General features: G+C 42.0%; 1 protein-coding gene across 6 annotated transcripts in view; it reads left to right on the top strand.

Moving 5' to 3' along the window:
* Positions 1–13,325: 13,325 nt before the first annotated feature.
* The window catches only part of LOC133465393 (trinucleotide repeat-containing gene 6A protein-like), a 68,108-nt gene continuing 67,358 nt past the window's right edge, over positions 13,326–14,075 (top strand). For 3 of the 6 annotated variants that reach the window (XM_061748149.1, XM_061748147.1, XM_061748148.1), the window contains exon 1: positions 13,326–13,567. The gene's annotated coding sequence lies outside the window, so the exon portion shown is untranslated. Of the gene's footprint in view, positions 13,568–13,660; positions 13,989–14,075 lie in introns of those variants that run through there. The other 3 variants (XM_061748151.1, XM_061748152.1, XM_061748150.1) reach the window with 3 other exon arrangements.

The following is a 14,075-nucleotide window of genomic DNA, read 5'->3' on the forward strand; positions in this document are numbered from 1 at the left end:
CTCAATACAGGCACATTCATTGTTTTAAATGTACAGTTGAAAGTTGTTTGTTCATCGTGGGATGCACTGTACTGTAGTTATGGTTAATTTCTGGGCGCAGGTCTGTGAAGCATAAACATTTAAACTTGTCATCCTTTTATTGGACAATTGCTACTGTATTCCAGATTTACCACCAAATTTATGGATAACTAGTTTTGAAATCATAACATTCAGGAAAATGTGGCAAACGGATAAAGAAAACTATTGTACAATTTGTATTAATTGTACAGAAAAAAATATTTACTGGTCACATATACATGCATCCGTTTTCTATAAAGCTTGTCCTTAATAGGGTCATGGGTGAGCTGGGTCCGATGCCAGCTGACTTTGGGTGAGTGGTGAGGTAAAGCACGGACTGGTTGCCATCCAATCACAGGCAATATTGCATCATATATTAAAAATAATTTTTAATTGATTGGTCACTGGTGGTGAGCGTGGGTTCAATTCCCACTCAGTGACGGTGTAAATTGAATGGTTGTTTGTTTCTATATGTGTCCTATGACTGACTGGTGAGTCAAACTGTGTGTGTGTGAGTGAGAGTGAGAGAGACGAGGGGGTATGCCATTGCACCACTGTGTAGAAATGTACATGATCTGGAACCTGCTCTTAAGTTGCCATGGTTATGCCCGACACACTGCCAAGCCCCAGCCGTGTGCACGCGCACACAGTGGTAATGAGAGACAGGGAGACTGGCAACGTGCCAGGACAATCTAACACACACCTCCCCCCCTCCCCCCCATGTCCAAGAACATTATGAGCAGACACACAGTTGATGTGGAGCAAGGGGAGGGGGGTTGGGTCAGTGTGTGTTGACGTACAGGAGAAAGTTAAGCAAGGTCAGTAGGGGCAAAATGGATGAAATATTCATCTGCAGCGTTCAAATGAATCCAATCAACTTGATGAGACTTCTGCTCAATTACGTTTTGTTGTTGTTGTTCAATGACATTCCCTTTTCATCTGATGTCTGCTTACACTTCCTGTCACATCATCCCACTTGTCTTTTGTCATTCATTCAAGTGCAAGTGCGCTCTCTCTCTCTGTGCGTGTGCGCGCGTGTGTCGCTCTGCAAGAGGACCCACTGGCTGTTCACAGTCAACAAAAGGCCAGCGGTGGTCCGGTCCGTGCCAATGGCTTTCAGGTCAGCCACACTTTATTTTATCACAAGCCAGCACACTCACTCAACTGTGTCTCTGGACCCAACACTCAAATAACTTCACTTCTTAAAGTGTTGTTTTTCTACCACATATACTACAAACTGGATTATTTATTTATTTTTTATGTCAACCCTGGACGGTAACTGGGGCACTTTTCACATGATTGATTGTAATACACAGTTTTACTCCAGTCGGCATGGCAGCACCGTTGCAGTATTCTAGTGGTTAGGACGTCTGCATCACAATCAAGAGGTTCTGGGTTCGAATTTCGGCTCTGGAACTCCTCTGTGGAGTGTTCTCCTTGTGCTTGCATTGGTCTTCTTGTTAGTTTTATACTGTACAGTAATTCCCAACCAGGGTTCCGTGGCACACTAGTGACTAGTGTACTGTGACAGATCGTCAGGTGGGGGTACAGGAAATTATTCAATTTAACTTCTTTTGTCTCATAATGATTTATGAATGTATCACTGTTCATCTGTCTTTACCAGAGGCAGATAGAACAATTAAATGCTCTTTCATTAGATGGCATAAAGTACAATAATAAACCTGTGTACCCACATTTTGCTATTCATTCATACAACAGAATAAATCATGGCTTCCTGCGCGTATATCTGTTTTGTTAAATTTGTGAGTAAGTTGAAACAAGATCATAATTTCAGTATTCATGCTTTTTGTGACATTTTTGTTTGGTGGTGTGGTGTGAGATTTTTTGAATGTAAAATGGGAGCATTGGGTGAAAGTTGGGAAACACAAGATTAAAATTATGACTTTAAATTGGGCAAACTTTTGTGCTCAAGGGCCACATTGGATTTTTAACACAGACAAATGTGTCAGGTCTTTTTTTATATTATTATTTTTTTTTTTTTTTTTTTTTTTTTTACTAATATGTTTTTATTTCTATTATTTACAGTCAAGCAACTAACCACTTATTTAATGAGAAATGAATAAAAATGAATGAATTTTAGGTAAAAACGGCAAAATTAATGGGGGGGGGGGGAACTACAGGTCTCTTCATAATGTAACTGCTTGGTGGGCCAGATTAAAGAATGAAGTGGGCAATATGTAGCCCACTGGCCATACTTTGCCTAGGCATGCTCTAAATCATAGGTGTCAAACTCAAGGCCCGGGGGCCAGATGCGGCCCAACCACATAATTTTATGTGGCCCGCGAAAGCAAATCATGCTTGTCAACTTCTGTGATTTTTGCTAAAATCTGTAACCAAATTGTCATAATAATAAACAATAATGTTGAGATATTGCATTTTTCTGTTATCAAACCCTTCTACAGTAACTTAAACAATACTTGAACAAACTATTATCCTTGTCTTCTGATTTCAAAACTAGTTATCCCTCAATTTGTTGTGTAATGGTAATAATATGACTTGGTGATTAAACATTTCACTGTTCTAACGGCCCTCTGAGAGAAATTATAACTACAATGCGGCCCGAGACAAAAATTTGTTTGACACCCCTGCTCTAAATCGTCCGACAGTGTGGCTGTGACTGATCGTCTATTTGTGAGCTGCGATTGGCTGATCACCCGTCCAGGATGTACCCAGTCTCTCGCCAAAAGTCAGCTGAGCGACCAATGAACTCATGCGCTGTAGAAAATGAATGAATGAATGAATGTTGTTATAGCAACAGTATGGGAAGAAAATCTGATGGTAAAATAGTAGCATCTGTCGTTGCCAGAGATTACATGTGGAAAACACGGGGCTGCACTAGATAAGTATGCTTGCTTATTGGAAACATATTTAACAATAAATTAAACTACGAAAACAATTATGAATGGTAAATCTCTTGTTTTAATGTAATGTAAAACAATCTCAGTACATTAAAGTAAAACAATGATATACTGTACAATAACCCAGCACAGTCTACCTCAGTAAACAATACAGTACCACTGCTTTACATGGGAAAATTTTAGTTTACAGCAATCTACTGGAACCTTGAGGTTGACAGAATTCTACAGTAACGAATAATGATGAATATATACAATTGTCAAAATAGCTCATTTAATCACACGGTGCTGACTTTTTATGCATTGCCTTTTAAATGAGACAGATGAAACAATTGCTTATTATGATAAATTGTAATCATTGTCATGAAACAATTACAGTACAGTGCAACACTGAAGGTCAAGCACCGTCTGTTCCATTCTTTGTCACCCCCTGTTGAGGCGGTGTGCCCTATTGAGGAAGTGTCTTATAAAGCCAAAGAAAAAGCAGAACAAATGAGCAGAGTTAATCCTTTGTTGCGCTTAACTGCGGTCTGTGAGGTCTCATGCACATGACAGTGGCCCATCTTTTGGATGATGTGGAAAAAGCCGCAAAGATGGAATGTGCATGTGGTTATACTTGCAGCGGAGTTGCAGTTTTCCCTGGGAATGACTTCAATTCTGACGGCAACCTGAATAGGAAGCAGTCGAAAATTAATGGACTCTGATACGTAGAGTGAAACATCAAAGGTAGACCTTCTTGTCTAAAGACCCTCTATTAGGCTGCTTCTTCATTTGGCTTATCGTATTACTTCCTGTGTCATAAAGTGACATGGCACTCAGTTTATGTTTGTCAGTTAAATCCAACCATCCATCCATTGTCTTCCGCTTATCCGAGGTCGGGTCGCGGGGGCAGCAGCCTCAGCAGGGAAGCCCAGACTTCCCTCTCCCCAACCACTTCCTCTAGCTCTTCCGAGGGGATCCCGAGGCGTTCCCAGGCAAGCCGAGAGACGTGGTCTCTCCAGCGTATCCTGGGTCGTCCGAGGGGTCTCCTCCCGGTGGGATGTTCCGGGAAAACCTCACCAGGGAGGTGTCCGGGAGGCATCCTAAACAGATGCCCGAGCCACCTCATCTGGCTCCTCTCAATGCGGAGGAGCAGCGGCTCTACTCTGAGCCCCTCCCGGATGACCGAGCTTCTCACCCTATCTCTAAGGGAGAGCCCGGACACCCTGCGGAGGAAACTCATTTCGGCCGCTTGTATCTGGGATATTGTTCTTTCGGTCGTGACCATAGGTGAGGGTAGGAATGTAGATCGACCGGTAAATTGAGAGCTTCGCCTTTCGGCTTAGCTCCTTCTTCACCACAACAGACCGATACAAAGTCTGCATCACTGCAGACGCTGCACCGATCCACCTGATCTCCCGTTCCATTCTTCCCTCACTTGTGAACAAGACCCCGAGATATTTGAACTCCTCCACTTGGGGAAGGATCTCATCCCCGACCTGGAAAGGGCACGCCACCCTTTTCCGACTAAGGACCATGGTCTCAGATTTAGAGGTGGTGATTCTCATCCCAGCCGCTTCACACTCGGCTGCGAACCGCTCCAGTGAGAGTTGGAGATCACGGCCGGATGAAGCCAACAGAACCACATCATCTGCAAAAAGCAGAAATGCAATACTGAGGCCACCAAACCGGACCCCCTCTACGCCTCGGCTGCGCCTAGAAATTCTATCCATAAAAGTTATGAACAGAATCGGTGACAAAGGGCAGCCTTGACAAAGTCCAACCCTCACTGGAAACGAGTCCGACTGAATGCCGGCAATGCGTACCAAACTCTGACACCGGTCGTACAGGGACCGAACAGCCCGTATCAGGTGGTTCGGTACCCCATACTTCCGAAGCACCCCCTACAGGACTCCACGAGGGACACGGTCGAATGCCTTCTCCAAGTCCACAAAACACATGTATACTAGTTGGATGAACTCCCATACACCCTCGAGGACCCTGCCGAGGGTGAAGAGCTGGTCCACTGTTCCACGGCCAGGACGAAAACCACACTGCTCCTCCTGAATCTGAGATTTGACCCGTCTCCGTCTGACAGGGGATTCTACCAGACGTTCCCAGCAGACCCTCACAATACGTTTGGACCACGTCGGACCGGCATCTTCCCCCACCATCGCAGCCAACTCACCACCTCTGACTCTCTCTTCACCCGAGTGTCCAAGACATGCGGCCGCAAGTCCGATGACACGACCACAAAGTCGATCATCGATCGGGGACCTAGGGTGTCCTGGTGCCAAGTGCACATGTGGACACCCTTATGCTTGAACATGGTGTTCGTTATGGACAATCTGTGGTGAGCACAGAAGTCCAATAAGAGAACACCACTCGGGTTCTGATTGGGGGGGGGACGGCATTCCTCCCAATCACGCCCTTCCAGGTCTCACTGTCATTGCCCACGTGAGCATTGAAGTCCCCCAGCAGAACAATGGAGTCCCCAGCGAGAGCGCTCTCCAGCACCCCCTCTAAGGACTCCAAAAAGGGTGGGTACTCTGAACTGCTGTTTGGTGCATAGGCATAAATAACAGTCAGGACCTGTCCGCCCAACCGAAGGCGGAGAGAGGCTACCCTTTCGTCCACCGGGGTGAACCCCAACATACAGGCGCCGAGCCGGGGGGCAATAAGTATACCCACACCTGCTCGGCGCCTCTCACCGTGGGCAACTCCAGAGTGGAAGAGAGTCCAACCCCTCTCAAGAGGACTGGTACCAGAGCCCAAGCTGTGTGTGGAGGCAAGTCCGACTATATCTAGTTGGAACATCTCAACCTCACACACCAGCTCGGGCTCCTTCCCTGCCAGAGAGGTGACACTCCTAGGATCATTGGGACACACAAACCCCTCCACCACGATAAGGTGACGACTCAAGGAGAGGTGTCAGTTAAATATTTGCAAAGAATAATGTCTTAAGTAACACAATGTAACCTGTTCTCGGTACTTAAATGAACAATATGTACTGCAGTTGACCTTGAATTGTTGCTTTTTGGAGTACCTAAGTGGAATTTTCCTTATTTGGTCCCATATCTTTACACAGCCGACTTCTGAAGCTACACGGTCGGTGTTATTTATTGTACAGCATTGTAAATCATTGGAGATCCGAATGCACTTTGACCAGCGTTCTGCATGAGCTCCTGTGGTAATAGAGGTGAAAGGGCAGCACTTGAAAGGTGATATGCATGTAGATGAGTGCCAATTTAAATAAAACCCTGCATACCTTATCACTGATATCTGCATAATGGAAAAAGCTCCTGCTGAGAGTCCTATTCAGATATCCATCATTAAATGATGATATGCACTCCTGCCAGATAGTGAGTCTGTGTTTTTCTTCTTAAGTGATGTTTCTGTAGACTCCCATGACACTTCAAGAGGTACACCATTTAACGGTATCCTGTTGGAGTGCTAAAAAAAAAAGTGTGTAAGTGTGAGCAGAGAAGGGAGCAGGAGAGTAATGAGAGAGTAATTTGGTTGAAGAGGGGAAAATGGGAAAATTTAAAGTGCTGCGGTGATGATTGAGTGTGGACCACATGAAGGCCAAGTGAGGGATTAGGAGCCCCCCTTAAAGTGACAGTAAAGACATTCTGTTAACTTGGTGTCTTTAAACCCATTTATGCACCAGATGTCGACCCACAGATCACAACATTAGGTACATATGCACAGTCAACGGGTTTTTGTATGTAGCATACATTTTGTTTGGGGGAAATTGGGACGTCTCACAGGCACCTTTTATTGTGCTTATTGACTCGTCTATTACAGTAGTAGTGCAGGGTGTCCACAAAGTATTTTTACAATCTAAAAAGTGTATTAGAAAAGCAAGTGATGAAAGGCATCAATCAGTTTTGTTATTTGCACTCAGTGGTTATTTAAGTTTTGACTCGCATTGGATTTGGGTTTTCAGGCTCACTGTTGATGCATTAGGTTCTGTTAAATAAACCCCTAAAAAATGTCTACAAAAGAAAAGGTACAATATTTTGTTTTATTAAAACAAAATCAGGGAACAGGATTAATTATGGATGACATCCACAGTCCTCTCTGTCAATGTGTGCATGGCACAAGCAATTTATGAGGCATGGATTGATGGACAGACAGTGTTGGATGAAGGTAGAAGTGGACAACCAAATTACAATAAGACCAAACAACAACAAAATAATATCTGCTCCTCATTTTTGTCATTTCCACAGATTTTTCTATTCATTTGTATTATTACAGTGCTTTCACGTGGAATGTGTATGTAACTCTATGTGGATGTGTGCACTAGGGCCTATTACTACTTGACATGCAAATCTCTCTTCTGACCTTCGTCTGTCTGTCTCTCTTGCAGTCCCTCCCCCCACCACACAATCTCTCTTTCGCTATCACACTCTGTCTATCTCTCTAGTTCTCTCTTTCTGTCCTCACTACTCACTTCTTTTGACATAACTCCCACGTTTCACTACAATTATGCCTCCCTCTTTGGCCTCTGCCACAAAGGCGCAGCCATTTTTGCACTCTCCTGCAGCTGCACCGTATCATTGTTGGTATGTATGTGTGTGTTCCCCAGATATTTATGATATCTTACAGTTTTGAAAAATCCCCATATTGTAGGTCAGCTTCTCAACTGAGCATGAGTAGAAGACAACATTCCAGGGGTTTGGGATTTCCAAGTTCAGTATGAATGTAACTTTTGCCTTAGGTTATGCCACAACAGGACAGCTGATGTTCTTTGAACTATTGTGGAGGAGTCACATGCAGAGGAAGAACCTTCATCATTTTGGTGCAAATCTGGATTAAAAACAAAACAAAAAAAACTCAATTTCTTCCAATAGACTACAGTGGTGCCCGGTATGTTGCAGAAATCACCACGTGCCACATTGTCGTAAACCAAACAAATATACAGCTGCAACAAACAAATGTTTAAGCCTTGACAGAGAGCTTGCATGGACTCTTCATTTTTATATAATATTAATTTAGAATTTCCCCCCAAACAATGTAACATATGCACATAAAAATCAATTGTAAAAATTTGTTTGAAATGAATTTAAAATGGTAACAAAATGAATACCTTCAACAAATCTTGAAGACTTCTACTTAATGAGCATCTAAGGAATGAATTCTGTGTGTTTTCCCCTTTTCTTTCTTTCTTTATTTATTTTAAATGATGAAATCATGAACTTGACCTTACTCAGAAATAGGAAGGCCCTAGCTGCTCAGGATAATATGAGCAATACAATTCAATAAATATCCATTGCACTTGATAAGTTTACGAAGCATGCTAAGGTAAATAGGATAATGGCGAGAAGGTTGTTCTCACACGCAATAACCTAATATAAGGTTATCGTAAAATTTCAAAACAATTCATCATCATGTTCAGTATCACAGTCGTGAGCACAATAAGCACACAATTACAATTACTAAAGCAGCAAATATCATTCCGGCATTCCCAATGCCGATTGGGGGGACCTTTTGTCATGTGCTTCTCAGCCATGCCTGATAACAATGTGATTATGAAGACGCATAGACTGCAACAACACAAGCAGGTTGAGTGCGTAGTGCATGTTTTGAGGGAAATGAATGGCAGTATGTGTAAATATGAGTGAATGATTAAACCAGGCCGGGTCTGTATACAACGTGCTGCTTATCAAGGTTGGTGTCTCATTTCTGATTTCACTGATCATATACAGTACATTTACCCTGATGGTATGTGTTTTTATAAAATTGGAAATCATATTGAAAGGCGTGGGTCATACAGTATATAGTTTAACTTTAATTTGATACTTTTCTTTTAGTAGCTGTGTGAATCAAAAGTGCATTCTATACACTTGCAGGAAGGATTTTTCAGAAAAGAAAAAAAAAAACTTCATCTCCACTAAAGCATCAGTTAATTTCCTCCCTAGATGTTATCACTGCCACGTCAGCGTGTCAGCTAGGAGGTTTGTTTGCCTATGTGTCAAAGTGCCTCCAGACCATCTTATGTCATGTCACTCATTCCCTTGACAAATGGTTTATAAACTCAGACATCCTATCACTATACTATCTGCCTTGAAAGAACTACAAACAATACTGCTAAACTGCAAGTTTAAATGTATGATTGTGCTTTTTACTGGCCACATTGCAAAGAAAATTATTATTGTTAAAGTGTAAGATTTTTCTGTCATTTCACAAAAAAATGTTTCCTCATAATTACAACTTTATTATTGTAATTTTATAGCTTTTGTTCCCAAAGTATTTGTTTTTCTTTTAGTGTCAGTCTAATACTCCTTTTGTCACTTATTTGTCTAATGTAAGTTAATGATAAAAATGTTTATACTGAAGGTTAAAGAGAGAAAAAAACAATTCTGTCCTATTTTTGAAAGGAAAAAAGTTTTCTAAAGCCTTATTATGTAATTGGGGGTACAAGAAAGTACTTTTAACAACTTAGTGGAATTCATTCTTCCATTCACATTTGATGAATAGTGTAGATGCATTTTAGTTTGCGTGTTATCATCCTGACTGACTGCACAATAAACAATCAAATGACCATGTGGAATTTGAACTGCTGCAACACGATCAAGGAGCAACCTCTTATGATGCATTGTAATTACTCCACAGAACACATTTGAATGACTATTTCTTCTTCTTCCATTAGATTACAACTGGATAGGAAGAAGAAACAGCAGAGAATGCCGTACTGTATTTAGGAAAAATGATTTGGATGGTTCCCCATGTCTTGTTTACAAACTCTTTATTCTAATTGTATTGTAAAGTAAACACAGTTCCTGGTAAATCAGTAAGGTAATTGGCTGTTTTTGCCTCTGGCAGGTTAATGTCCATAACAGCCACCCACAACCATGGAGTGCTGCTAACACCCACACAGCAGCTTTTCCAAATATTTACACTCTCTCGCTCTCTCTTTTTAAACTCTTTTCAGAGCTGTCAAAGCCTGATATCAGCATACTCAATTGAATGTAGACATAGTACAGTAGTTTGTGTTGATTTCATGACTTAAGATTCTAAAGAACTATACAGAAGAGCTTCTCCATTGAACATGTTTATTGTATTATGTAGCTGTTATGCTGTTAAAATGCTGCTAATTGCTTAACCTCCCACACATTTATTTAAATTAATTGCAAGCCGATAATGTACGTGTAAACAAAATATGTGAGCTTCCTGACATGGTGGCCCTTTTTGGCTAATGTTAACATTTTATGAGCATGTGGTGAACGATCACTTGGCAACATGATTCAGTTTGCAAGCTATGTACTGTATACCAAAAAACTGAGGTTTTTACATTAATTGATATTTCACTATGACAGAGTGGACATGTTAAGCTTGACAACATCCAACTACACATAATAGGATGAAAATTACGAAACATAACTGTAAACATTTACTCTGCAACTATCCACCATTGAAGAAAGACAATGCTAGTTGTAATGTCACTGAAAATATCAGGAAAATATAATTTACATGACAAAATAGACTTGTTTGATCAACTAACTTATTGTGGACAGTAAAAAAAATTAAAATGATTTAGTATTACTGAACCATTTACTGGCGGCACGGTGATGACTAATCATCCTTCTACCAATATACTCATTATTTCTCCTCTGGATGTGTCCAAACCATCGAAGTCTGCTCTCTCTAACTTTGTCTCCAAAACATCGAACCGTGGCTGTCCCTCTGACTGATTAGCTCATTTCTAATTTTATCCAACCTGGTCCCTCCGAGAGCAAACCTCAACATCTTCATTTCCCCCACCTCCAGCTCTGCTTCCTGTTGTCTCTTCAGTGCCACTGTCTCTAATCCGTACATCGTGGCTGGCCTCACCACTGTTTTATAAACTTTGCCCTTCATCCGAGCAGAGACTCTTCCGTCACATAACACACCTGACACCTTCCTCCACCCGTTCCAACCTGCTTGGACCCGTTTCTTCACTTCCTGAACACACTCACCATTGCTCTGGATGGTTGACCCCAAGTATTTAAAGTCATCCACCCTTATCTCTTCTACCTGTAGCCACACTCTTCCCCCACCACCCGTCTCATTCATGCACATATATTCTGTCTTACTTCGGCTAATCTTCATTCCTCTGCTATCCAGTGCATTCCTCCATCTTTCTAACTGTTCCTCCACCTGCTCCCTGCTTTCACTGCAGATCACAATGTCATCTGCAAACATCATGGTCCACGGGGATTCCAGTCTAACCTCACCTGTCAGTCTATCCATCACCACTCCAAACAGGAAGGGACTCTTCTACTCTCCCTTCTCTCTCATTTTCCTCATTCATCAACTCCTAGCACATTACTGGCACCAGTCAACATATTTCCATCGCTATCCTTAATCACCCTAACCTGCTGCACATCCTTTGCATCTCTATCCCTCTGTCTGGCCAACCTGTATAGATCATTTTCTCCTTCTTTAGTGTCCAACTTAGCATACATGTCATCATATGCCTCTTGTTTGGCCTTTGCCCTATGTCACATCTCAATGTATTCCTTTCGCCTCTCCAGTCCTCTCAGTGTCCCACTTCTTCTTAGCTAACCTTTTTCCTTGTATGATTTCCTGTATTGTGAGGTTCCACCACCAAGTCTCCTTCTCGCCTTTCCTGCCAGAAGATACACCAAGTACTCTCCTGCCTGCCTCTCTGATCACCTTGGCTGCAGTGATCCAGTCTTCTGGAGGCTCCTCCTGTCCACGAGAGCCCGTCTCACCTCTTCCCGAAAAGCTGCACAACACTCGTCCTGTCTCAGCTTCCACCACATGGTTCTCTGCTCTCCCTTTGTCTTCCTAATCTTCCTCCCCACCACCAGAGTCATTTTACACACCACCATCCTATGCTGTCTAGCCACACTCTCCCCTACCACTACCTTACAGTCGGTAACCTCCTTCAGCTTACATTGTCTGCACAAGATGTAATAAACCTGCGTGCTTCTACCTCCGCTCTTGTATGTCACCCTATTTTCCTGCCTCTTCTGGAAAAAAGTGTTGACTACAGCCATTTGCATCCTTTTTGCAATGTCTACCACCATCTGTCCCTCCAAGTTCCTTTCCTGGATGCCGTACTTACCCATCACTTCTTCATCACCCTTATTACCTTCACCAACATGTCCATTACAATCTGCACCAATCACGACTCTCTCTCTGTCTGGGATGCTCAGAACTACTTCGTATAGCTCCTTCCAGAATAAAGCAAGAAGAAGACCAAAGGCAAAATTAGTTTTTAATAATTTCATTTTGTTAGCTAAATAGCATCAGTAGCCTAAGTAATTTTTGAACGGTTTCAAAAACAAGAAAAAACACCACCATTTCAACAAAGAGTCCAGCTAAGGCCACATCATATTTTTTTTTTTTAATCTTAAAAAAATATTTGTTCCAGACCCCACACATGAAGATAAAAAAAAAATAAAAAATTAGGCATTGAACAGTTTTGGTTTTACTGTCTGTGTGTGTGTGCTCTGATAATCTCAACAGTTCTCAACACAGAACACCACACACAAAGATTCTGTTCCGCCACCGATTTAGAATCCAGTTCCAAGACTGAAATCTCACGTGATCGAACAAAACGAAAAAAGAAGACACGTCGGATTTGTTGTGCCGATGTTTCTCCAGTGTTGCCGAAGGAACCATTGGTGGGAATGTTGTAGACTGGTCATGTCAATAAAGATTTGCTTTGGAAAATATTTCTTGCCGTCTGGTGAACCCACTTATACCAAATATGAGAGATATGTTTGTTTTTACTTTTACTTTACATCTACTGGAGCTTCTTTGTTCCCCAGTCAGGTCGCTGCTTGATTGGCCAATATTCCATTTAACATCACAATTCATGGAGTCATGACACTGAGTCGTCGGGTTTCCCCACACACATTAAGATTTTTGGTCGTAAATATTGAACGTTCAATATCTAAGATCGTCGCCCCGACCCATTTCAGACCCTATTATCGGGACAAATCTACTTTTAACACACCTCAGACGAAAGGATAATTTCATAGGAGACTAAAATAAAATAGTCTGGCGTTTTTTTCGTCATTGGTCAGGAAGGGGCAAAATCACGACAAAAACAGCCCGATTATCTTTGTGTATCACGCCCAACCTGCCCTGAGTAAATAAAGCTTTAAAAAAAAAACATTCATTTTAAGGATTCAAATATATTATTACGGTATCATGTATCGAAAAAAATTGTCGACTTGTCATATGTTCAAACAGATAAAGGTAAAAAAAGAAAAAAAAATCTACCATGGTTATCGAAACAATTTTAAATACCTGCAATTAGTTTTACTCCTAATTTCTCTACTCTTCCGTTAGTGTGTGCTTGTGACTGTATTCAGTGAGAGGAAGTGGAGAGTGTTTCCTGTGCACCCCCACCGCATACGCGTCCGCCCCCGCCCCTCCGCCCTCTTCTGCGTCCCTCCGGGGTGTCCGCGCAGACGTGCACGCGCACAGCGGCGAAGGCAGCAGCTCTGGAGCTAAATGCTACATGCTAAAGGTTAGCTACCAGCAGCAGCAGCAGCAGCGAGTTAAGTAGAAAATGGCGATCATGCAGGACGAATGCCTCCCCTCGTAGATGCTGCAAACGCGTTCAAGAAATTATTTTTAGCCTTACAGTCGGCTTTCCTTTTCCACTCTGTTGCACTTTATTCTTCAATGAGGTGAGGCTTTTTTAAATTTATTTTTTTAATGAATTTTTTTTTTTTTTTTTTACACTGCTTGATGCCTTTCTCGGATAACCTTATCTACGGGCGTCATCGACGCAGTTAGGGACTGGTGGAGCTAAGTTCACCCGCCGCTGTTGTTTTAGTTGTCCGAGCTAGGCTAACTCGCTAGTTAAGGCGAGCGGGCCGTTTGTAAGCAGTTTTTTTTATTTTTTATTTTGCATTAAAAAAAATTGTGCATGCATTTACGGACATTGACTTTTAATTCCAACACTGGGCAGCTTCCATTTGTATTTATAGGGAAGATAGCTAACTACAGTAGTCACCGTCATTGGTTAACCTTAGCTTATAAGCGATTTTTTTATTTTACGGATAATATTCTTATGTACTCCACATTGCTGTTTTGAATGACAATTTGGTGAGTAAAAACACCTGGCAGTGCGTTTTATCCACATTTGTGTATCTTAACACGACCGCTTGCCGCTTCGTAATATTAGCTTGCAGC

This window comes from Phyllopteryx taeniolatus, chromosome 16 (assembly GCF_024500385.1).
Source record: "Phyllopteryx taeniolatus isolate TA_2022b chromosome 16, UOR_Ptae_1.2, whole genome shotgun sequence".
In the NCBI taxonomy this organism is placed as follows: domain Eukaryota; kingdom Metazoa; phylum Chordata; class Actinopteri; order Syngnathiformes; family Syngnathidae; genus Phyllopteryx; species Phyllopteryx taeniolatus.